Here is a 15,635-nt window from a genome sequence, read left to right as displayed (position 1 = left end):
GCGTAGAACGTGGGGGATAAGCAAGCTGTGATGATGGAGGATTTAGAAAATGGGGAAGAAAGAGAATCTTCTGGAGGCTGCTAAGCCAAAGACAGAGTGCCATGTTTAGGAAACTCTGCAAAGCTCAAATCTGCTGTGCTATGCAGCAGTGTACGCCTAGCCATGGATCACAGTGGTGTGTCTTCCTGGTACGACATCTTTACTCATGGCAAATAACTTGAAAGCATCATTTGCATGTTAAAATGGGTAGAGAGGGTACTGATGGCTGTGATCCCATTTATTAGCAAGTTCTGGAACCAACAAAATGAAACTAAGGTGATAGGAATGAGAAAGAGGTTGGTTGGTACAGGGTGAGGATTAACAGAAGGAGACTCGGAGAATCTTCCTGGGGTGAGGATATTCTTGATTTGAGTACTAGTGGCATTTTTCAAAATGCAGTGAACTGTACACCGTAATGAGTTAGCCAAGCTTAATTCATTGTAGAAAGATGTTGGGAAAAGGGAGAGACCCCAGACTTCTTCCATTTTTACTGAGCAGGAGTTAACCCTTCCCCAGCAATGACATCTCTCCCTTGAGACCTGGGGCGGTAGATGGTGCCTGGGGCCCATGCAGGCTGCAGCACGGGTAAACCCCCAGCCACACTTCTGCAGGGCCCATGGCAGATGTCCACCACAATGAACTCTGGTGCACATGCATCATTGAGAGGGAACTCTAGGGGCATCCAGTTGGACAGTATACTTTTATAGGGTCCCTGCATATCCCAGCCAGAGCAGCCTGTAGCTTCCATGGGATTCCATGGGAAGATGGGGCAGGCCCTCTTCCAGGCCTCACCTTGCCACTTTCGAAGGGAGCAGTGAGCTCCCTGTCTCTGTTGCCCATGCAAGGCTGTTCTCCACGCACTGCAACCCAAAACCACTCAGGCCAGGCTTTTCTTCACTTTGCAGCCTCGTTCCATTAAAGACAAGATGTCTCCACTATCGGGTGTGTTGGTACAGTCCTATAATCTCAGCTTTTGGAGAGGCTGAGGCAGGAGGATCACAAATTTGAGCACCACCTGGGATTAATTATTTAGCAAAACCGTTTCTCAACAATTTTTTTAAAAAGGCAGCAGGCATGGTGATGAGTGCCTGTAACCCCCAGGATTTGGGAAGCTGGATTGCCATAAATTTGAGGCCAGCCTGGGCTGCATAGTGAGTTCAGGGCCAGCCAGAGCTATAGAATGAGACCCTGCCTCAAAAAAACAACAAAAAATTTTTTAAAGGAAGCGCTAGGGGCTGGGGATTTAGCTCAGCAGCATAAGCACCTGCCTGGAAAGTGAGAGGTCGTGAGTTTGATCCCTGGTATCAAAAAAAAAAAAAAAAAAAAACAAAAACAAATAAAGGAAATGCTAAGGAGGTAGCTCAGCTCTGGACTCCCATTATTAGAGAGAGAGAGAGAGAGAGAGAGAGAGAGAGAGAGTGGAAAGTATTCTCTGCTTTCAATCTTTCTTTCTCAAAGTTAGCTTCCTCCCCGAGTATCAGCAGTGGAGGTGTGTGTTGTCAGGGGAACCCCATGTCCATTGTCAGTAGGAAAGCCCCAGAGGAAGGGCAGATTAATTCAGACCACACACCACACACACACACACACACACACACACACACACACACTCACTAGCCCAGAAAAAGGAAGTGACTTCTCGGTATCTAAGGGCACAGCTGCCACCAGACCACAGGTCTCCTAACTTTCAGGCCAATTCTAGGTCCTGGCATGGGGCTGAAATTCATCCTCCGTGAGGTGACTTGCTGTGCCTGAGAGTCTGCTGTACGATCTTGGCAAGCCACTTAATGTCTCTGCAGCTCAGCTGCTTGACAGTAATTGGGGACGATAATAGTTACCTACTTCATAGGGATATTCAGCAGCTCAATTAGTAAAAGCTTCTAAAGTACTTGAGTCCCATTATTAGTTGTAATGGAATCCTTCTGCCAGAGCTGGCCAGTGAGCTGGCTCTTGGTGGGAAATACTCTTTCCAAGGAAGAATCATAAAGACAAGCTCTAGAGATTTGGAAAAATAGGAACGGAGCACAGTGTTCTTAGATGTTGTGAAACCCTCCTTGTCATTGGACTTGTAAGAAAAAAATGTGGGATGAAAGACTTGAATGGAGGATTTTTGCCTTACAAAGCAATCCTTGAGTGTATAGCTGTGGGCACATCATCAAAGTGACACCTCACGTGGATTCACAGACCTCCACAGTGTGACAGGAGTGTGCTACCTACCTTTGTCATAGGGAAATAAAATGTGTTGAGAGCTGCACAGGTGTTATTTATACCCAGTTTTTAGTCAGCCATCTCTATTAGTTACGATGCAGGGTAAGCTGCTATGACAAAGAGCTCAGAAGTGGCAGAGACTTAGTCCACAGGTAGTGATTCAGGGCTGAACACTCAGTTCTCACTGCATGGTTTTTTGTGAGTCCATTTGTCAAGGTCTCCCAACCAGGGATCTGATGATCATTTGCTGAATCCATTGTTTCAATAGGCCCAATTATTGCATTCCTTTTTTAAGTGTTCACTGGAATACTTCTATAGACAGAATGATTTCTTCCTTGATGATTTATGGTTACTCTGAGGCATAATTCTTATTGGAAAGACAGAATAAATGCTTGACTCATTCTGTTTACTTGCCAGTCTTAGAGGACTGTTTTCCTGTCATTTTACAAAGGAACTGAGAATATGTGTTTCACTGTCATTATGAACTGATGCGGTGTTACCCAGACATTGTGACTCAGGCCTTCGTGGTGATTCTCACTGATGCTTGTTTCTCCTACTTTTGGTCAACGAGAACTTCTGTAGATAAGTTCCCAGTTCTTTCAGTCTGACCCTAGCCATCCTTAACAGATTCCTTGCCTTATGATCTGACTAGTGGTGCAGGCTTGTTGTATACATTTCTCAATTTAGACTTAAGTCAGCCATTTCTCTAGAAAGCTGAGTTTCTCTTAACAGTAAATGGTATTTGCAGGGCATGACCTAGGTAGTTCAGTTTTTCAAGAAAACAGTTCTTTTTAATTGAAAAATACGTTGCAAATGTAACTGCCCATGTGATTTTAATTCAGTGTTCAAATGAAAATGTTAAGAATGTTCCAGGATAGCACTGCCCAATAGAATTGTAATAATGGACATGTTCCACCTCTGAATGTGGCAGCCACTCATGGCATGTGCCTGTCTCCTGGCCCTGTCCTGGAGACTCATGCTCAAGGATTCTGGGGCCTGGGGTAACCTCTTTAGTGCTGGGATCCCAGTTCCAAAAATGACACCTAGCATGTAGTAGACTTGATAATGTTGAAAGAAAAAAAACACATAAGAAAGTCTTTTCAAAGTATACAGAATACTGAGGCCATAAGGCATTGCGTGTGCAGGCAGCTTCCAGACTATCTGAAAGACTGCAGGGAAAAGTCTGCCTATGGAGATGAGCAAGTTGAGGCACCTAAAGACATTCAGCTTTGCTAACAGCAAGATATTCTAGAACCATCATCCCTTACCCCACCGATCTGCCACGAGCTGTGAGAAATTCGGCCAGCTCCGGAGGGAAATCAGGCCATGCTTAGAGAAGTCTCCCTGATACTCTGGCCACCTCTTGTGTGATATGTTCTCCTTCTGGGCCCCTCCTTGCTTCCGCCCTCTTGGAGCAGACATGTCCTTTCCTTCCACATAAAAGGGTTGTGATCAGTACTCTGGGAGGCAGGCAGGAGGATCAGAAGATTGAGCCTAAACTAGGCAGTTAATTTAGCAGCTTAGCAAGACCCTGTTTGGAAAATTTTAAGGAGGGCTGAAGATGTAGTTCAACTTGAAGGCTCTGGGTTCAATCCCAGGACTTTTGCAAGTGGGGAAAGCTCAGAGATGTTTTACCCTCATAACATAGGTAAAGCCACCCCTGCATGAGACACTGTGTTTTAAGGCTAAGCCCCTTCTTGTAATGAAAAATTTTATCTAGTCGTTAACTGCCATTGAGGAGTGGCCTTCTATGTTTCTTCTATTTTGGTTCTTGGTGGTACTGCAGATTGAATTTAGGGCCTTCACACTAAACTACATTCAAGTCTTTTCCTTTTTTTATCTTTTCTTTCTGTTTGGTTTGTTTATTTGAGATTGGGTCTCATTAAGATGGTAAATTGGCTGGGCTTGAATTTATCTTGATCTTTCTGCCTCAGCCTCCCAGAGTGCTGGAGTTATAGTGCTGGACCATAACACCCCGCGCTAAGAGCAGCTGTATTATAATCATTAGCTTAGTTATATAATTATCCCGGGAGTCCTGCGAAGTTAAATTTCTGCTCTCCTCCCACGACTTCACCAATGAAGACAGTGAGGTCTGTGAGCTTTGTGACTCTCTGCAGACGACATGCTTGGCCTCAAAGCTGGGCTCTTTCCTGTGCCTTCTGTGAGCCAAGCCGGGGAGTGCAAGCGGAGGCTCTGCGGGAAGAGACCTGGCAGCAGCCGCGCAGGCCTTCGCGCTGCGTGCTCTTGCTCGTGCAGTAAGGGGATACGTTCCCCAAAATGCTGCTGGCAAATAATTTCGAGGGTTTGGCCAGCCTGAAATAACCGATCTATTTAGAGGTTTAAAACCAGGCAGCAGAGGCTAAATAAGGTAAAGTGTCTGTCAAGAGTGGAGGCCAGGAAGAGAACAGAATAGTAACAGCTCATGCTTATGTCATTTTTCTCCTTCCCCGAGGTCTTCACAAAGTATGCATACATTGGTTTTATCATGGTCTTGAGCTTAGAATACAGAAATCCTGATTATCAGGCCAGAAAACACACACACACACACACACACACACACACACACACACATTGCTTGTGATACACACCGCAAATATATGTGTTTATGATGTGCAACTGCACAACTTTGGAATGTTAGTCTTTTAAACACAATTTTTTGAAACATACAGAGTTCTCAGCTAAATGTGCATGTCATATTGTAGGAACAGGAATTGTACCAACGGACGATTACATTTTTAGTAATAATAATAGCTGTGGCTTCACATGTGTGCTAAGAATCGGTCTAGTTACTTCCCATATGTAAACATACGCTGCTCTTTGTAGTAACTGTATTTTCATTTTGTTGTTGTTGCTTCAGTGGCAGAACCAGGTTTTGAGCTCAGTCTGAAGACTCTAAATCTACAAAGACAGGGAATAGGTGTGCTGTATCTGCCCGTGTGTCATCTGAAACGCAGCCATTGTAAGCATTCAGTAGACCTGGTCTGCTAGAATGAATGGATGAATGAATGAATGAATGAATACATGCTTGCAGGAACAAACAGTTCTTTTCTTTTTTTTTTTTTTTAAGACGAGGTCTTGCTACGCAGTTGAGTCTGGCCTTGAGCTCACTTTGCAGCCCAGGCTGGTCTCAAACTTGCAACGATCCTCCCACCTCGGCCTCCCTGAGTGCTGGGATTACAGGCATGAGCCACCACGCCCGGCAGGAACAAACAGTTCTAAGTGCAGCATTCCCAGCTCCCTGGCTGAAATCTCCCCCCAGCTGGCTCCTCTCTTGTATCACGCTCTTTATATCTGAAGGGCACAGAACATTAGGATGAAGCTTACTGAGTCAGATCCCTCTGTGCGCTCTCTGACTTTGTGACTGATTCATGATGAGATGCAGAGGGCAGAGGAGCAACAGCTGAGCGCAGCCCATTTGCACAGCTGTCTAGCAAGGTCAGGGAGGGAAAGTCTGCACAGGGGAGGTCTGGGCTGGGCATGTCTGCCAGCAAGTTCCCAGACACTGCCAGGGCTACTCAGGTTGAGAGGGGGCCCGGGGCCCTGGCACTCTCTGGGAAGGAAAGAGGAAGTAACAGGGACAGCTTCCACACCAGTGGGAAAGCAGAAATTCGGTGAGAAACAGAAGTTCCCTCACACTGCCTTGTGTCAGTTCCTCAAACCTAAATCGAAAGTCAGCAGGGTGGCATAAAAAATCTCGCCAAACTGGAAATCAAGAGATTGGGCTGCATCCTTGATTTGTCGCTGGCATGGGTAAGTCATTTTTCTGCTTTGGGCTTCAGGTTTGTTTGTTTGTTTTTTTTTTTTTTTTAAATCTGTAAACATTTTAGGCTAAAGCCATCCTTCAGGGAATGTAGAACTCTGGGTATGCAGGAGGAATATTTTCGATGGTTAGGTGATTGATGAGTGACATTTATGTGTGTGGAGAGCAATGAGGTAGGGAGCCAAGATGCTAAATGTATTCACTGCCCAGGAGCACACAGTGCAAAAAAGATCCCACTTAGAATTCAGAATGATGCTGTCATTTGAAGAACTCCTTCACTGCTAAAATATAGTGGTTTGATCCTAAGCACACTGATTTGAATCATCCAAATCACGTGATGAAAAAAATAGACTGCAAAAAAAAAAAAAAAAAAATCAAGGGCAATGGGTCTAAGATACTTTAAGCCACCAGCCAGTGTGCCTTGCTCCTGCGCGCACGTAGATGCAGTTCCCTTCCCTGCAGCCAGCCCTTCTCCCACCACAGGCCCTGGGCCTGAGGAGGCATTGGTCCCTCCAAGGAAATGCTACAGGCAGTTGCCGTCAAGTGAGAAAGGTATACAGGAAGCCCTTTTGGCACAGGGAAACCGGATTGCTGGAGGGACCAGGTTGGTGGGGGTAGAAATAACAGAGAGAAGCAATCCAGGGAGGCCAGCCTAACATCAAACCAGGCTTCTTTCTTTAGGGCCCCAAGGTTTCCTGCTGGAGGTGGGAAAGGGCTGAAATTCTGAGGACCAGTGAGCCAGGAGTCTGGATCTGAGTCAAGGAGCTCCTAACTGGAGCAGAGAGGCCTTGGGCCTAGGGCTCCTCAAAGAGCAGGGACCAGACACTGCTCAGGGGCATCTGTGAAGCTCCGGGCTGTTCAGAAAGAATGATGGCCTGAAGGTGGCCAGAGAGTGCGGAGAAGAGAGCTTCTCCCCCAACATCTGAAGCAAGTTAAACTTCTGCCCATACCCAGACACCACCTTTGCAGATGCTGAGGTTTTGCTGAGGTAGGGCACGCACATGGTGAGGCATGCCAACCCTAAGTGCCTGCTGAATGTTTACCCCCGTGGCTACCACCTAGAAGGCAGCCCCCTAGCCAGCTCTTGTGTTCCCCCACACAATTACCCCCTACTGAAAACAACCACTTTATAGCCTGTTACACCCACAGGTTAATGGCGATTTTTTTGTTGAGACGGGATCTCACTATGCAGTTCAGGCAGAACCTGAACTCACTGTGTAGCCTAGGCTGGCCTCAAACTCACTGCAAGCCTCCTGCCTCAACCTCCCAAGTGCTGGGATTATAGAAATGTGCTAAATGCCCAGCCTGCAGGTTAGTTTTTGAACTTCACAGAAGTGAAATCATATATAGTTTCAATTGTCTGACTTTCTCCACCCCGTAGCACTGAGAGTCATTGGTGCTGTGGTCTCGAGCTGTTTCTCTGTGACCAGATGGTTTCCCAGTGTGTGATGATGCCAGGATTTACTCATCTGTCCTACTGTTGCTTGACATCGGGGCTGTCCACTGGTGTCATCTTGAGAGTAGAAAGCATGGCAGCCTCCTAAGAGGCAAGAAACAGTCTCACGGGGAATGTAAACAATGATTGAATACCTGACAGAGGCCAACTTGAAGGCAGAAGAAGTTGAATACTCCACTGAATGAGGACTCCAGCAATTAATAAGACTAATTAATGGAAAATCCACTCTCCAAGTGATACCTTTGCAGTGAGCTGCATCCGCAGCCCCCCCACCCCCACATCTTTACTTTTTAATTTTAGGTAGTGTCCTGCAGTCATTAGGTTTCCTGTGCTGAGCTGGAACTTGCGATCCTCCTGCCTCAGCCTCCTGGAATGCTGGGGTTATAGGGGTATGTGCCACCATGCTTGGCTCAGACATTTTTTAATGTTATTTTTTGCATACCCAAATTTTGGCCCTGTTATACAGGCAATAAGCCAATGTGATTTTCTAGTAAGAAAAACAGTGCATAGAGCTTGCTGTGGGCTTATTCAGACACCAGAACAGTTGTTGCCTTACTGTGAAAATACTGAAATCTGAAAGAGACCTATTAGACAGGTGGTACACCAAAACCAGGAGGAATCTTAGGGGAAATATTCAGAAGATGTGGAAATTCTGAGTGAATAATTCTACCAGGGGAGCCCTGTTAGGGGCACGGGGAGCTGGCAGAGAATTTGAGTGGGCAGAATAGCAACTGTCAGAGAAAACACCAGTATCATTCAGAAAGGTACACAATTGGTCACACAGCAGGGTGTTCTAAGTCTTCTGACTAATTTCAGCTTGTTTATCTTAAGAGAAATGGGAAGCACCTGGAGAGGTTCTCAAGCGGTCTCCGTGGCTTAGATGAAAACAGCCTTGGTGCCAGGCATGGTGGCACACACCTGTAATCCCAGCACTTGGAAGGCTGAGACAGCAGGATCACCTTGAGTTCAAGGCCGGCCTAGGCTACAAAGTGAGTTCTAAGCCAGCCTGAACTGCTTAGTGAAATCCTGTCTCAAAAAAACAAAAAAAGAAAAATTGGTCTGTGTGAGAAACTCGGAGTTAGGATTGGTTTTGCTTCAAGGAAAGGCTTTACTGAGGAAAGACTCAGAATGAGTGTTTCAGTCCAAGAAGAAAGGGATTATACATCTACCCCTCAGCACTGGGAACTGAACCCAAGATCTTCACACTAAACTACATCCCCAGCTACTCCCCATCCATGTTTATTTTTAAATTTGGAGACAGGGTCGAGATAATTCACTAGATTTCCCAAGCTTGGCTAGAACCTGCCATCCTCCTGTCTCAGCCTCCCAGAGTGCTAGGATTACAGGCCTATGCTGGGGGGTACTGCTCAGCATTGCCTTCCCTGAATGCCTTTTATATACATGATTTATATATAGGGATGGAGAAGAGGATAGGGAATAGCTGAGTTCCTCCCCTTCTGTGTCACGCATGACGCTCAGCCGTTGCTTCTTTCTGGGCACGCAGTGGGAATGCAACTTCTTGCCTGCTCAAAGACAGGCGTGGACACGACTGGTTTTGGCCCACGACCTGTGAGCAGAAGTGATACATGGGAAGCAAGAGTATAAGAACCAATGTGATTTCTTTCCAGACCTGGTCAGACCGTGCCGTTGTTCACAGCAGCTGGGTTCAGGAGGAAGCAAGAGCTTTAGCCAGTTCTTGATGGCTGTGCACATACATGGGAGATAAATGGCTGCGGCACCAAGCCGTAGGGACCTCGGGATTGTTACCATAGCCCTGGCCAGTTTATTCTGACTGACTGGTTAAGCTGCTCACCAAGGTCTCTGAAACGATCACCTTGTAAACTCTATACCCTGTTCTAGGCAAGGACAACACTTCCCTTTTGCAAGGCTGCCATCAACTCTCTCTCAAGAACTCTGAATGACAGGGTGGTGCCTGCCTGTGATCCCAGCACTCTGGGAGCCTGAGGCAAGGGGGTCAGGGGGCCAATTTAGCAATTTAGCTCAACCCTCCCTTGAAAAAAAATATTTTCCTTAAAGAGCTTAGAATGGAGCTCAGTGTGAAGACCCTAGGGGTTTAGTCCTTAATACTTAAAACCATTTTTTTAAAACTCTAAAGACTACAGAGCCAAACAGCTGTGCATGACAGAAGCTGCAGCGGAGGCTGAGAGGTGCAGAGGGTAGGAGCAGCTGAGGCCACACGGCAGACACCCAGTCACGCAGGAGTCCGCGTGGCCCAGGGAGGAAGCAGGGGCAGCCCCGCAGACCACTGGCTTTGACTTTCCGGTTTTCTCCGTCACACAGGTTGTGCTTATCCCTGTTTCAGGCATTTGTGAGGTGGCTGCAGTCAAAACTCCCTGCCACACACACCTTCCACTCAGGCTCAGCCCCGGCGCTGTGGACTTGGGATTCCAAGATGAGAACTTTCTGGGTATTCACTAACTCGCTCTCCCAGCAACTCGGGAAACACACACTTTAAACATCCCCACTTTCACAGAGAAGGACACTGAGGCACAGAGAGGTTGAACGCCTTTTCTCTCTCTTGAATGACTACTGAGGGAAGCATCAGATCAAGGACGGATTATCCAGTTTACAGTCTCTGTTTCAAACTGCTGTGTTCTAACAAAATCCACCGTGTCATAGGTCATGCTTATTGCTCGATGAGTTTTTTGAAATTATGCTCTTAGCATTTTTAAGTTATAGTTATTATTATTTATTTTAGTTGTGGTATTTTAAGATGAAGCATTACCTTTTAGAAATACCTACTTCTTATTTGTGGGTAAATGTCATAGTTGAATTAATATGGACAAATTAAATAGGATTTATGGGTAAGTACAATAATTATGGATAAGTCTTTATGGATACATAAAATATCTAGATAAATGTGAGGATACAATGAGGGAAATGGATTGCGTGAGTGGGGATATAACTGTCACACAACTCAGAGATGGTTACAGAAAGGATTATACATTGTTTTCTCTGCTTTTGTATTTGTCTGAATCCCGCCCCCACACACACACAGGATCTCAATCTGTAGTTCAGTCTGGCGCTGAACTCATTATGTAGCCCAGGCTGGCCTCCAACTCAGGGCAATCCTCCTGCCTCACCCTCCAGAGTGTTAAGATTATAGGCTTGCACCACCATGCTTGGATTGAAATCTTCCATTTAAAAAGTAATAGAACTGGGTAGGATAGAACACATCTGTAACCCCAGCTATTCAGGAGGCTGAGGCAAGTGGCTTATGAGTTCAAAGCCAACCTGGGCAATATAATGAAACTCTGTCTCAAAAAAAAAAAAAAAAAAAAAAAAAACCCAAAGTAATAAAATGAAGATACACATCCACAAGAGAAGGTATGGAGAGGACAGAAGTTGGTGTAAAGCATCGAGAGGACTTTCTATTTTATCTAGTCTATTTAATATTTTGGAGTAGAGATGGCTAACCGTGACCAGCAGGCCAAATTGAAATTGCTGTCTTTTTGTGCAAGCTAGAAGTTGTGAATCATTTTTACTAAGGACTAAAGAATGCGTACTGTATGAAATTAAAATGTCAGCATCAATAAATAAAGTTTTGGTGGAACACAGCCACACATACTTTTCATACATCTTCTGTGGTGACTTTTGCTCTAGAAAAGCAGAGTTGAGTAATTATAACAGAGACCAAATGGCCCACAAAGCCTGAGCTGTTTACTGTCTATCTCTGTGTAGATACATGCTGACTTCTCCTTTAGAAGGAAATATATTCATGCGGGGTTTGGTTTTTACAACCAATCAAAAGGAAAACCATATTGTTCCACTTTTTATTGTTTTCTGGCTTTAATTAGGACAGTAATACAATACGTGGTAGGTAATGCAGAATATACCAAAGAGTATTTAAGAAAGAAAAGAAGATTTTATCCACCCATTTCTAGATCCTCCTTTTCATGATTTATCATCCAACTGTTGACCAAATGGAACTCTCTCTTATGATTAGGTAAAAGTGAGGACTGCATTTCTAGTGACTAATTAGGCAAGAGCTAAGAGCAAACATTGGCTATGACAGAGAAACCACGTGGATGGCATTGAAAAAGGGGTTTATGGATTAAATTGTATGATATGATGGCATAGGCTTGTAACGCTCAGGAGGCTGAAGCAGGAGATTAACCATGAGTTTGAGGCCAGCCTGGGATACTTAGTGAATTCAAGGCCAGCCTGGGCTACCTAGAGGCCCTGTCTCAACAATTTTTGTATGATATACTTTGTATTGCATCTCTAAGGTTATGTATCATGAATTCCAGTTGGAGCACATTGCAGTGACCATTTAATATAGAAATAAGAGCAGCTATTCAAGCTGTGAATCCAGTTAATGAATTCCAGGAAAAACATAAGAATCTTAAAACTTACCACAACATTATTCACAGTTCCTAAAAGTTGAAAGAACCTAAGTATCTACATCCACATTAATGGATAAAGAAAATGTGCATATATTACTGTCTTAGTCTTTTTCATGTTGCTATAACAAAATACTCGATGCTGGGTACTTTATGAAGTAAAGAGGCTAATTAGTTCACAATTTTGGAAGTGGAAAGTCTGAGATCAGGTAGCCCTATCTAGTTGACCTCAGCAGCATGACATGGCAGGAGTTCAACCATCAGCACTCCTGACAGAGGATGCAGGAGAGCAGGGAGGGGCCGGCTTGCTGCTGTAGGACCACTTGCTCCCTCAGGACCCGGCAGAGTCCTCTGAAAGCTACCTGAGTCCCTTTGAGGGTTGTACCCCATGATCTAATTATCTTTTAAAGGCCTCACCATCTCAACACCTTTACTTTGGGGACGAAGCTAGCAACACATGAGCTTTGGGAAGAAAGTCATATCCAAACCACAGCACACAGTGGAGTGTTATGCAGCCTTGACGAGGAAAGAAATCCTAACAGACATTTCAACGCAGGTAAATGTCAAGGACATTAGGCTAAGTGAAGCAAGCCAGGTATAAGAGGGCAAGTTCGACTGCATTTACAGGAGTGGCTGGAAGAGTCCCATTCTCAGAGCTAAGTGAGACAGTGACTGTGGGGTGGGGGAGGTGGTTATTGTGTAATGGGGATGGGGTTTCAGTCTGGAGAGAGAAAAGAAATTCTGGAGATGGGTTGTGGTGGTGATAGCACAATGATGTGACTACACTCAGCAGCACTGTAAGGTATACTTAAAAATGGCTTAAGTATAGCCAGGCATAGTGATGTTGCCTCTAATTCCAGCTACTTGGGTGGCTGAGGCAAGAAGATCTCCTGATCCTGAGTTTGGGGCCAGCCTGAGAGGCATAGCACAAACTTACATCAAAAAACAAAAGTTAAATGATAAATTTTACATTATGTGTATTTTACTATAATTTTTAAATTCTGACTTGAATTTGAAGTAGACAAAATTTATAAATTTGGTGACAGTAGTATAATCTGTAAACAAAGAGCTAAAATAGGTTTAAATTCCAGTGGGAAAGAGTCCAATTACTTAAAAGATGTCTTAAGGCTAAATAATGACTAATGCTTAAAGGTGGAGACTGATAAAGCAACCATCTGCAGTTTCTGGACTAGGATTGAGAGTCCGTGTTTGATGCTTCCAGAATGGTCTGCCTAGGAAATCAGGGCATGAGCTCTCCCAGTCTTGACTGTATAATGCTGAGAAGAAAAAGGCACAGCCGTATCTGGTCACATTACCATATTCTGAATTTCACAGCTTGCCTACTGTTTTCTGATCTCCGATTGCAGGAAAAGCCACCTCTTCTTCAGTCACCTGCGGAGGTTGTGACCCGGCTCTCATTGTTGAAGAACTAGGCACTGGCTCCAGTCATTGGCTTCTCTCTCCTCTGCAGGTCATGGGTAAGTCCCCTGTCCTCTGTGAAGGCTGTGAGTTATCAGCCAACCTTGGGCATGATGCCAAAGGTCAGAACTGAGACTTGGTATAGAGACGTCTGGGAGCCTCCTCTTGGCTTGGGCTGCTTCCATTCCAGCATCTTTATCTTGATTGTAACTTGGGATGGAAAATATCTTTCCAGATAGTAGGAAAGCATAGCTACTGCCCGCTCCTGGTGTGAAGTCTTGGGACCTTAAGCTGATGTCTAGTGTAGGGATGGTTCAGTGACTCCCGTCTAGACCAGCCAACAAACAGGGCATCCTAGTTCAGTGAGCAGACTATGGGAGGCCAGTATCCATTCTGACTAATCTAATTGGTCATTCCAGTTGGTCAGTGCCCAGCTGGAGCATTTGTTAACTATTTTAAAAATCACGCTAGCCAGGGATCCCCTTTGAATCCTTGTTTGCTGACAGATTCCAGTGTCAGAATGACACCACACTAGGGGAAATAAAATAAATTTTAAGGCCAAATTCTCTGATAACTTATTTTTTAAAAACATAGTGACCAATAATAATAGCAATAATAATAATAAGTGTAGTGATCATTCAATACATATATATATATAATGGAGAACTTTAAAATGTGCTTTGCAGTGGGTCTTATTTAAAACCCCAAAGTAATATGATCACTGGGAATGGAGAATGGATAAGCAGGGCCATGAAAAAGATAAGAGCTACACACCATTGAAGATCTGCTGCTTCCTGGCCACTTAGTGTATAGTATTTGCAACCATCCCTGAAGAGTTAGGATTATTTTTTATTTTACTCCTGAGCAAAGCCCAGACTTAGAGAAAGAAACAGTTTGCAAAAGCTAGCAAGTAGTAAATCCAGCATTCCAATGTAGCACTAAGTTATTTCATCTCACATTTGGGAAACCCACATCTAAAGTTAGCTGATATGGTAGACGTCTGTGGTTTTTATCCCTCAAGGTCCATTCCTGTTATCCTTTTTCTGCTAATGGGACCCTGGTTTTCCTTCAGGGTACCACCTTCCCAACTCTATTACAGGCATTTTATAGGGGTCACATGGCCAATCAGTTTATGGTAGTTCCCTGGCCAGAGACTCACTCCTCCTTCAGTCATTCAAAACACAGTTATCAAGAAGAACTAGGATATACAAGCAGGATCAAGACTGATCATCACCTTTAAAGGCCCCTTCGGGGCCAGAGATTTAGCTCAGTGGCACAGCACCTACCTGATAAGCATGAGGTTGTAAGTTTGATTCCTGGTTCAAAAAAATCTAAAATAAAAATTTAAAAGAATAAAAGACGCCTCCAACTCAACACTATTAATTAAAAACCTAGCTACTACTTCCAAGATAATGGCAGAAGGGTGAGCAGCAGAGAAAGAATCTCTCCATGTTTTGGTGTCCAGATTCTAGAATATAGCAACATGAGGAAGAGAAGGAGGAGAGAGGTGGGTCCTATGGACACAGGAAGAACCTGAACTGAAACTTAAAGCCTGTGGAGAGAGATAATTCAGGAATTCAGCAAAAATAAAACCAGAGGCAGTAGCCCTGCTGGCTGGGGAGAAACAGCAAGGACGCCATGCAGCCCGCACCCCTGTGTGCTGGTGGAGCATTGGGTCACCTCTTTCAGGGAGGGTGGCCAGAGCCCATAGATGTGATCTTTAAGATTGCACTTGATTTGAACTTCCGCCTGGACATCTGACAACCAGAAGAACATTCCAGGAGCCTGAGAATGAAGCCAGACTAAGGATAGAAGAGGGAGGACAGACACACAGGATCCCAAAGATGTCCTTGACCCTTTGAATCATGCTATTTTTGGTACTAGACCTGCCCTAAAATTCCTGTGTAAGGAAAACCTACTCATTGCTTTGTTGGTATTGTTTTCGAGGTGGCTTGAGCCATGTTTTCTGTTTCTTGCACCAGGAAGAACCCTATCTTTGCAGCTGGGTGTTCAATCTGATCACTATTCATCATATACGTCTCTTTCACTCCTGGCGGGTATGAGTAAATTCTGGATGACTAAGCGGAGGACTACATAGATAGATGATAATTAGATAGCTTGATGGGCAATTTGATATAGAACAGATAAAAGGCAGTGTTTGTTCATGCTGAGTAAAAAATCAAAAAGATACACATCAATCTGCACACATGTAATACTTTGGGATGAGAGGAAAGGGGTTTCACTCTTTGATTGTTAGCTTCTATAATGTCTGCATTTAAATAAAACATAAATCACTTTTTTAAAAAAGCAGACTTATAGAAAGATAATTTATGCATAGCACAGTTCGCTCCTTGAAAGTACACAGTCCCATGGCTGTTACTGTGTGATGATT

The 15,635-nt window shown here is 44.4% G+C and overlaps 1 long non-coding RNA gene across 3 annotated transcripts in view; it reads left to right on the top strand.

Annotated features, from left to right (window-relative positions):
• The first annotated feature begins 5,617 nt into the window (after positions 1–5,617).
• The window catches only part of LOC134478564 (uncharacterized), a 40,162-nt gene continuing 30,144 nt past the window's right edge, over positions 5,618–15,635 (top strand). For 2 of the 3 annotated variants that reach the window (XR_010051279.1, XR_010051277.1), the window contains exons 1-2: positions 5,618–5,994; positions 13,192–13,302. This is a non-coding gene — a long non-coding RNA (uncharacterized LOC134478564). Of the gene's footprint in view, positions 5,995–12,234; positions 12,381–13,191; positions 13,303–15,635 lie in introns of all 3 variants that reach the window. The other variant, XR_010051278.1, reaches the window with a different exon arrangement.

This window comes from Cavia porcellus, unplaced genomic scaffold (genome assembly GCF_034190915.1).
Source record: "Cavia porcellus strain 051 isolate PalLab524CR breed Dunkin Hartley unplaced genomic scaffold, mCavPor4.1 scaffold_13, whole genome shotgun sequence".
Taxonomy (NCBI): domain Eukaryota; kingdom Metazoa; phylum Chordata; class Mammalia; order Rodentia; family Caviidae; genus Cavia; species Cavia porcellus.
This window is presented reverse-complemented; position numbering and strand designations above follow the sequence as displayed.